We start from the raw sequence: 6,472 nt of genomic DNA, 5'->3' as shown, positions 1-6,472 counted from the left end.
ATCCCTGTCCCTCATGGAAAGGTGTAGCCTCCACCTCCATGGGTAAGGGTTGTGTAAAAGTTTCCTCCACAACCTCTACTGGTTCTAGTGCAGTCTGCAATTCTTTAGACAGAGGGAGCGTTGACACAGTGCTTCTTTGTTCTATATATGCTCCCCATTTAGACATAGTGGGAGTCTGAGCTATGCCCATCTTAGAGTTGGTTGCCCACATGTGCAGCCAACCTAGTATGAGGTATGTCGTTCTTACTAGGACTTTGGCGGTTCCCGTCATAGCTTCAGTGGCCATCAGGGCAGAATACACAGCTGCTAACTTTCTCTATTAGAGAATAATGCACTTCAGTTCCCTTCCAGAGCTGAGAACAGAATCCTACAGGTGTCCAGAATCAGTCTTGTCTCTGCCACAAACCCCATCCTAACCCTTCTTGGATTATATGTATATGTAATTAAAAAGTCTTAGTGGAATTAGCCACTTGTAAAGCCTGCACTAACTGTATTGCCCTCTTTGTAGCCTGGTAGGCCTGTTCTACTTCCTAAGTCCAATCCCAGTGCATACAGGAGGTGTGCCATCTGGGCCATATGGGGTACAAAAGCTCTCCAATACACCAGAAGTCTCAAATATGCCTGTAGCTGAACTACAGTTGCGGGTCGAGGGTATGCCTGTATCTTGTCTATAATAGCTTCTGGGATGACTCTCGTCTTACCCGACTAGACCACTCCCAGGAATTTGACTGACAGCCCAGGTCCTTGCACTTTGGCTGTGTTCATGGCCCACCCACATTGTTCCAAATGACTTAGCAGCATTGGAGCTGCCTGGGTTAAATCTGCAAGAGAATCAGAATGTAGTAACACATCATCAGTATAATGAAACATGGTAACCATGTAGGCCTAGTCCAGTTGGCTAGGTCCCCAGCCACTAGACCATGACAGATGGTTGGGCTATGTAGATAGCCTTGGGGCAATACTTGAAAGGTCCACTGCCTCCCTTCCCACGCGAAAGCAAACTGATCTTGGCTATTAGCCGAGATTGGAAAAGAGAAAAAAGCATTCACAAGGTCCAACGCATAATGATAAGTTCCCAGCTGAGTCATCAGCTGATCCATCAAGTTGCAAACTGAAGGCATGGCTGCATGCAAAGGAGGCACTACTTTGTTTAGTTCTCAATTATCCATAGTCATTCTCTAGGTATCATTAGGTTTTTCACTGGCCATACCAGAGCATTAAATGGGCTATAGGCCAGACATATAAAGCCAACTTTCTCTAAGTCCAATATAGTGGCACCTATCTCCACATGTCCTCCTAGTAGGCAATACTGCTTCACACTGACTACATGTCTTGGCTCGGGTAACACCTGTGGGTCATGGTTAGCACATCCCCATTACACAGGATTTACTGTCCACATTCACAGCCAAAACTTTCCAAATGTTGTTTGCAGTTGCAAACCATAAAGTACATCCATACTCAAGATGTATTCAGCTACTGGGGGTACATATACAGTATATACATGAAGGGGCAATCATCCTGTGCCCAATGTCAATGACACAGCTTTGACTTCAATAGTATGTCCTCCATAGCCATCTACATGAACTGTGGCCCCTGGAAAGTTATCTGGATTGCCATATATCAGGCTATATTCTGTGCTCGTATCCACCGATGCCAATACACACTGCACATTTGTCCTTGACCAATGTATTGCCAGTTCAATGTGAGGCCTCTGGTCCTCACCTGCCCGCAAGAGATGAGCACCTTGGCCTACTCCCTAATCAAAATGGAGCAGTTCATCTGCCTCCACGGGAGCAACCAAAAAAATCCTTTAAATCCACTGGGCATACCTTGCCACCTGTTTCTGAATGTTTAGTGAATGCTGTTTGGGGTGCAGTTGTTGCCACAAGGCAAACAGGACCGCATTGGTTGCTGGTCAATTTTCTCGCTATCAACTCCTGCCACAAGCAAGTCAAGCCACATCTGCTTATGGCTGGTCTTGCTTAGTGCACTCAGGATAAAATCCTGAGCATTTCTTGGGGATTTGGTCTTAGCTATCTTTTGGACCCCCTTTGTTTGTCTCCTCCCCTCCACTTCACCCAGACTGGCCATCATGGTCATTACTTCATGTATAGGATGACCAATGTATGGGGCCAGTATGGCCATCAGTGACCCAAAGGACGTTGATGGGGTATTTTGCAGCACTTTGTCTCTCATGCTGCCTATCAAACATTCATTGTCTGGGCCACGGGTGTTCACATTAAACATGGAGTTCTGCAACCCCAGCTCCTAAATGATTTGAACCAACCCAACATGTCTGCAATTACTCACAATTTCCAGCAGTTCTCCAGCATTTGCCTACATGGTTCAGACAGGTGCATTCACCCAATCTATTCTGCAGCCACTGCCTTAGGGATGGGTGCATGGTGATGGAGGCCAACTTTTCCATCTCCTCACCAGAGCTTATCACACTGTCCAGCCCTAGGTCCATAACCGCAGCAGCCAAGCAGCTAGGGGCTGTCCCGGTTTCTGCCAGAACTGTCTCCCTAAGTCATCTAATTTGACCTGGGTATATGGGACATAGGTAGTGAATTGGGGTCACCTGTGGATTGCCCACTGGTTGTCCGCCTGGTCCCATAGGCTGCTCATGCTTCATTTTCTGATGCACAACAGGTTGTGCCTGGAGACATACAGTCTCCCCCAACTCACCACTGGGTTTCTCATTTTCCCTGGTGTGAGAAGCAGGGACGACTTATCACTGCATGTCATCCTCCAGGACAAGTATCAGTGCTTCCAACAACTCTGCTTTTTGCTGCAAATCCCAATCAGACTGTAGTATAGTGAGTAGTAGCCAGACGCTGGTCAGCAGGAAAGTGGCCACCAGGCACCATATACTCAAGGATAGCTACATTTTCTCCCCCTCCTTCTGCTGCAAATCTCAAAGCCACACTGCTTCATGGAGTGCCTGGTCTATGCTGACTCACAGTGTAGAGAGTAGCAACCAGATCCCAGTCAACAGGAAAGTGGCCACTGGGCACCACGTACTCAAGAGCAGCCACATTTTCTCCTCCTCCCAAGGGGCTATTGGCTCCTGTACCTGTTCAGAATCCTGCTGACTATGCCAATTGTCAAGCTAGGTCCAGGGCTCACAGACCACTCAAGCCCATTTTACAGACTGGGCCACAAACTTTTCACATGCAGGTCCATGAGCTAGGTAATAGGAAAAGATCCTGGGAGCTGTGGGTAAAAAATTAATAGGCTTTATTCAGAGCTAGGAGCAGCCACCCTAGTGGCCTCCTGGAACATCCTGAGAAGCACCATGTAGCAGAGCCATTAGTGCTTTATACTTAGGTCCATAACCGGACACCTGGGTGCCCATACGCAATTACATTAGATAATAACCAAGGAATACCTGGGGGCATGTGGATATTTACAGCAAATGCTTGGCAAGATTCTGAACATCTGAGGGGCCCTGACCATGTTCCTATATTTTCTCTCCATTACCAGTTACCTAATTGATGAAATTATCCAATTTAGAACTATTGCTTATTAAGTACCTACTCAAAACAGGGCAATCTAGTAGATTTAAAAAATCCACATCTATATCTAAACATATCTTTATTTGTAAGTATCAGAAACTGCTTTAAGCTAGCTTAAAGCTAAGCATATAAGAAAGGAGGGAATTTATTACAAGGATACAAGGGAAGGAATGCAGCTAGCTCAAAAGGGCTAGAATTATAAAACAGAAATTCATCAAGAACACTAGGAGTAATACATCTCTTTCATGGCTCTCTGTTGCTTGTCTCTCTACAGACTGTTTATTTTGCTATGCAGTTCACACAACTGGAGATGGCCGTACCATAGCTCTCGAATTTTATTATCTACTGCATTTAAAACACCAGCCCAGGTTGAACTCCGCTCTGTTAATCCTAGTTGCAAATTCCCAAGAGAACCTGATTGGTATAACTTGACTCAAACATTCATCTTGTTTCAATCCAATGTAGCTGCTAAACAGATGGTACATAAATTATTCATTGTCACAACAGTGCTATGTAACAAACCACCCTAAAACTCAGAGGCTTAGAAACAACCAACGTTTATTTCTCATGAGTCTACATGAGATGGATGGTTCTACTGATCTGGCCCATCACTGACTGAATTTGGCTTGACACACCCATGCATCTGCAGTCAGATGGTAGGTTGTTTGGGAGCTGGTTAGTTTAGGATGGCCTCATCTGGGACACATTGGACCTGATCCACCTGTTCTCTCATCCTCCAGCAGACTAACTAGGGCTTGTTTATGTAACAATGACGGGGCTCCAAGAGAGAAGTGCTAAATGTGCAAGCTTAAAAACCAAGGCCCAATGGCCAAAACAGGTCATGTGACAGAGCCCATCATCAGAGTGGAGGGAACTACAGAGTTACAGGGCAAAAGCAGTGGATGCAGGGAGGCTATTACTGGGGCCATCAATGCAGTTAATTTACCACAGGGGCACAGTAGCAACTCAGCTGCCCGGGAACCACACCTGTGAGTGAGGGGCACAGTTAAGATGATTATTGTGAGCTGAACTAGTAATTCTCAAAACAGGCTAATCTCGTACACCATATCGCATTTATTCCTCATAATCACCCTATGAGATAGATGTCATTTATTTGCTTGTTGCAGATGAGGAATCCGAGACTTGGAGATAGAAGGGCCAGGATTTTAAACCAGCTCTATCTGACTACACAACCTGTGAATCATTCTGTTAGACTAGGTTACAAGAGTATTTGTCAGCACAGGGAATGATCAACAATGTTATGCAGAAAGAATCAAAGAGGCATGCTTTGGTAGATTCATTTACGATGATCTTAGGGAAAAGGTGGTCAGACTCAAAGATTCAAATACTCTTTGTATATCCTTTTGAGGGGGCCTATATTTAAGATCTATTTATTATGTTATTTTTATAAGCAACAAAGTCCTTTCACTTTGTCTAGCTGAATACTGAAAGCTATTGATTTCTACCCTGGTTACTCCCAACCCTTGTTCAGTTAGGGTTAAAGGGAAGTTGTGCCTGAAATAGTGATGGTTTCCTCTTTAGCCTGGTCTTGAACTCTGGCACCTTAATTAGTCATCCTTTTGCAGATTTCTTTTCAATTTAAGAGAGTCTGTTAGTTTGTGAGCATCATTTCCCAGTAGAGAGGCCTATAAAATCCCTGGTCACTTGATAACTCAGACAGGGACTTGGTTGAACTTCACTGTCTGTGCAATGGTGGGCTGGAGAATTCTGCTCCAAAGCATGTCCTTCACCAAAATCACCTTTGAATTTTTTTCTAAACAATAGTTCTTCCCAAGTAAACAGTAATGAATTTGTTACTTCACCAAATGAATTAAAATCAATAGCCACTCCTTCCCCCACTGTCTCTATATGTCAAACACAAAGTCTCATCTAAGAATTCATACTGTATGTGGTTCTTTAAAAAGTCTTACATGCATCTGCAAGTTTCTTCCTTTTGTTTGGAAATATGATTATAGTATTGTGTGTAGTCCCTTTGAGAAATACCAGTAAGCTTGTTTTCCTCAGGAAAACATTGGAACTCAGCCCCGGAAATAGATTCACACCATTTTTTTTTTTTTTAAAGATGACCAGTAAGGGGATCTTAACCCTTGGCCTGGTGTTGTCAGCACCACGCTCAGCCAGGGAGCTAACCGGCCATCCCTATACAGGGATCTGAACCCATGGCCTTGGTGTTATCAGCACCACACTCTCCCTAGTGAGCCATGGGCTGCCTGATTCACACCATTTTTGAAGAACAAACTCATATTCCATACAAGAATAGGGGGAATCATCCGTACAATAAATAAATGGTTGAGTGACGTCACAAATAATGAAATCATAACTCTTGAAAAGTAAGAAGATGTTACCAAGGACTCTACGTTTCAGGGAATTAGTTATTGCTATCCAGTACACATCCCCAGGGGCACTGTAGTGAAGCTTAGGAAATTCACTGTCTCCCAGGGAACTGCTAGTTTCTTGGACTTTTGTGGGGAGCTCAGGAAGTTCTGGGGCTATAAGTGTGGCCGAGCTCTTGTCACCCCATCGCTGTATTTCTCCTGCCACATCATTACTGACTGGCTGAGAACGTGCAGGTGGATATTTCCCCTTGATGCTAAGGCTTCTGAACAGTGGATACCATGCAGAGAAACCACAGTGCAGCACATCCTCCTGTTTCATCCTCCAGCTGCTATTGCCTTTCCCTCGCCCTTCAGCACTCTCCTGGAACTGTGGCCTCTGTCCCAGAAGTGCCCGCTGAGCTATTTTGGTTCAAGGACTGTTCAGGTCCATAAAGCAAGAAGGAGTAGGAGCAAAGCAAGCAGAGGAGAATCATGGGGTATGCTCACTCTCTCTCTCACCCCCCCACATCCCTCCCCCAGAGGTGGTTTTCTTTGTATATCTTTTTTGCAAGATGAGGCTCTCCCCTCCCTCCATGAAGGGATCTTTCCAAGTAAGTC

The 6,472-nt window shown here is 44.9% G+C and overlaps 1 pseudogene; it reads right to left on the bottom strand.

Moving 5' to 3' along the window:
* Positions 1-5,086: 5,086 nt before the first annotated feature.
* LOC134363541 (translation initiation factor eIF2 assembly protein-like) lies at positions 5,087-6,194 on the bottom strand (annotated as a pseudogene).
* Between the last annotated feature and the right edge of the window lie 278 nt (positions 6,195-6,472).

This window comes from Cynocephalus volans, chromosome 15 (assembly GCF_027409185.1).
Source record: "Cynocephalus volans isolate mCynVol1 chromosome 15, mCynVol1.pri, whole genome shotgun sequence".
In the NCBI taxonomy this organism is placed as follows: domain Eukaryota; kingdom Metazoa; phylum Chordata; class Mammalia; order Dermoptera; family Cynocephalidae; genus Cynocephalus; species Cynocephalus volans.
Note: the sequence above shows the minus strand (reverse complement) of the source record. Positions and strands in the feature narration are given on the sequence as shown.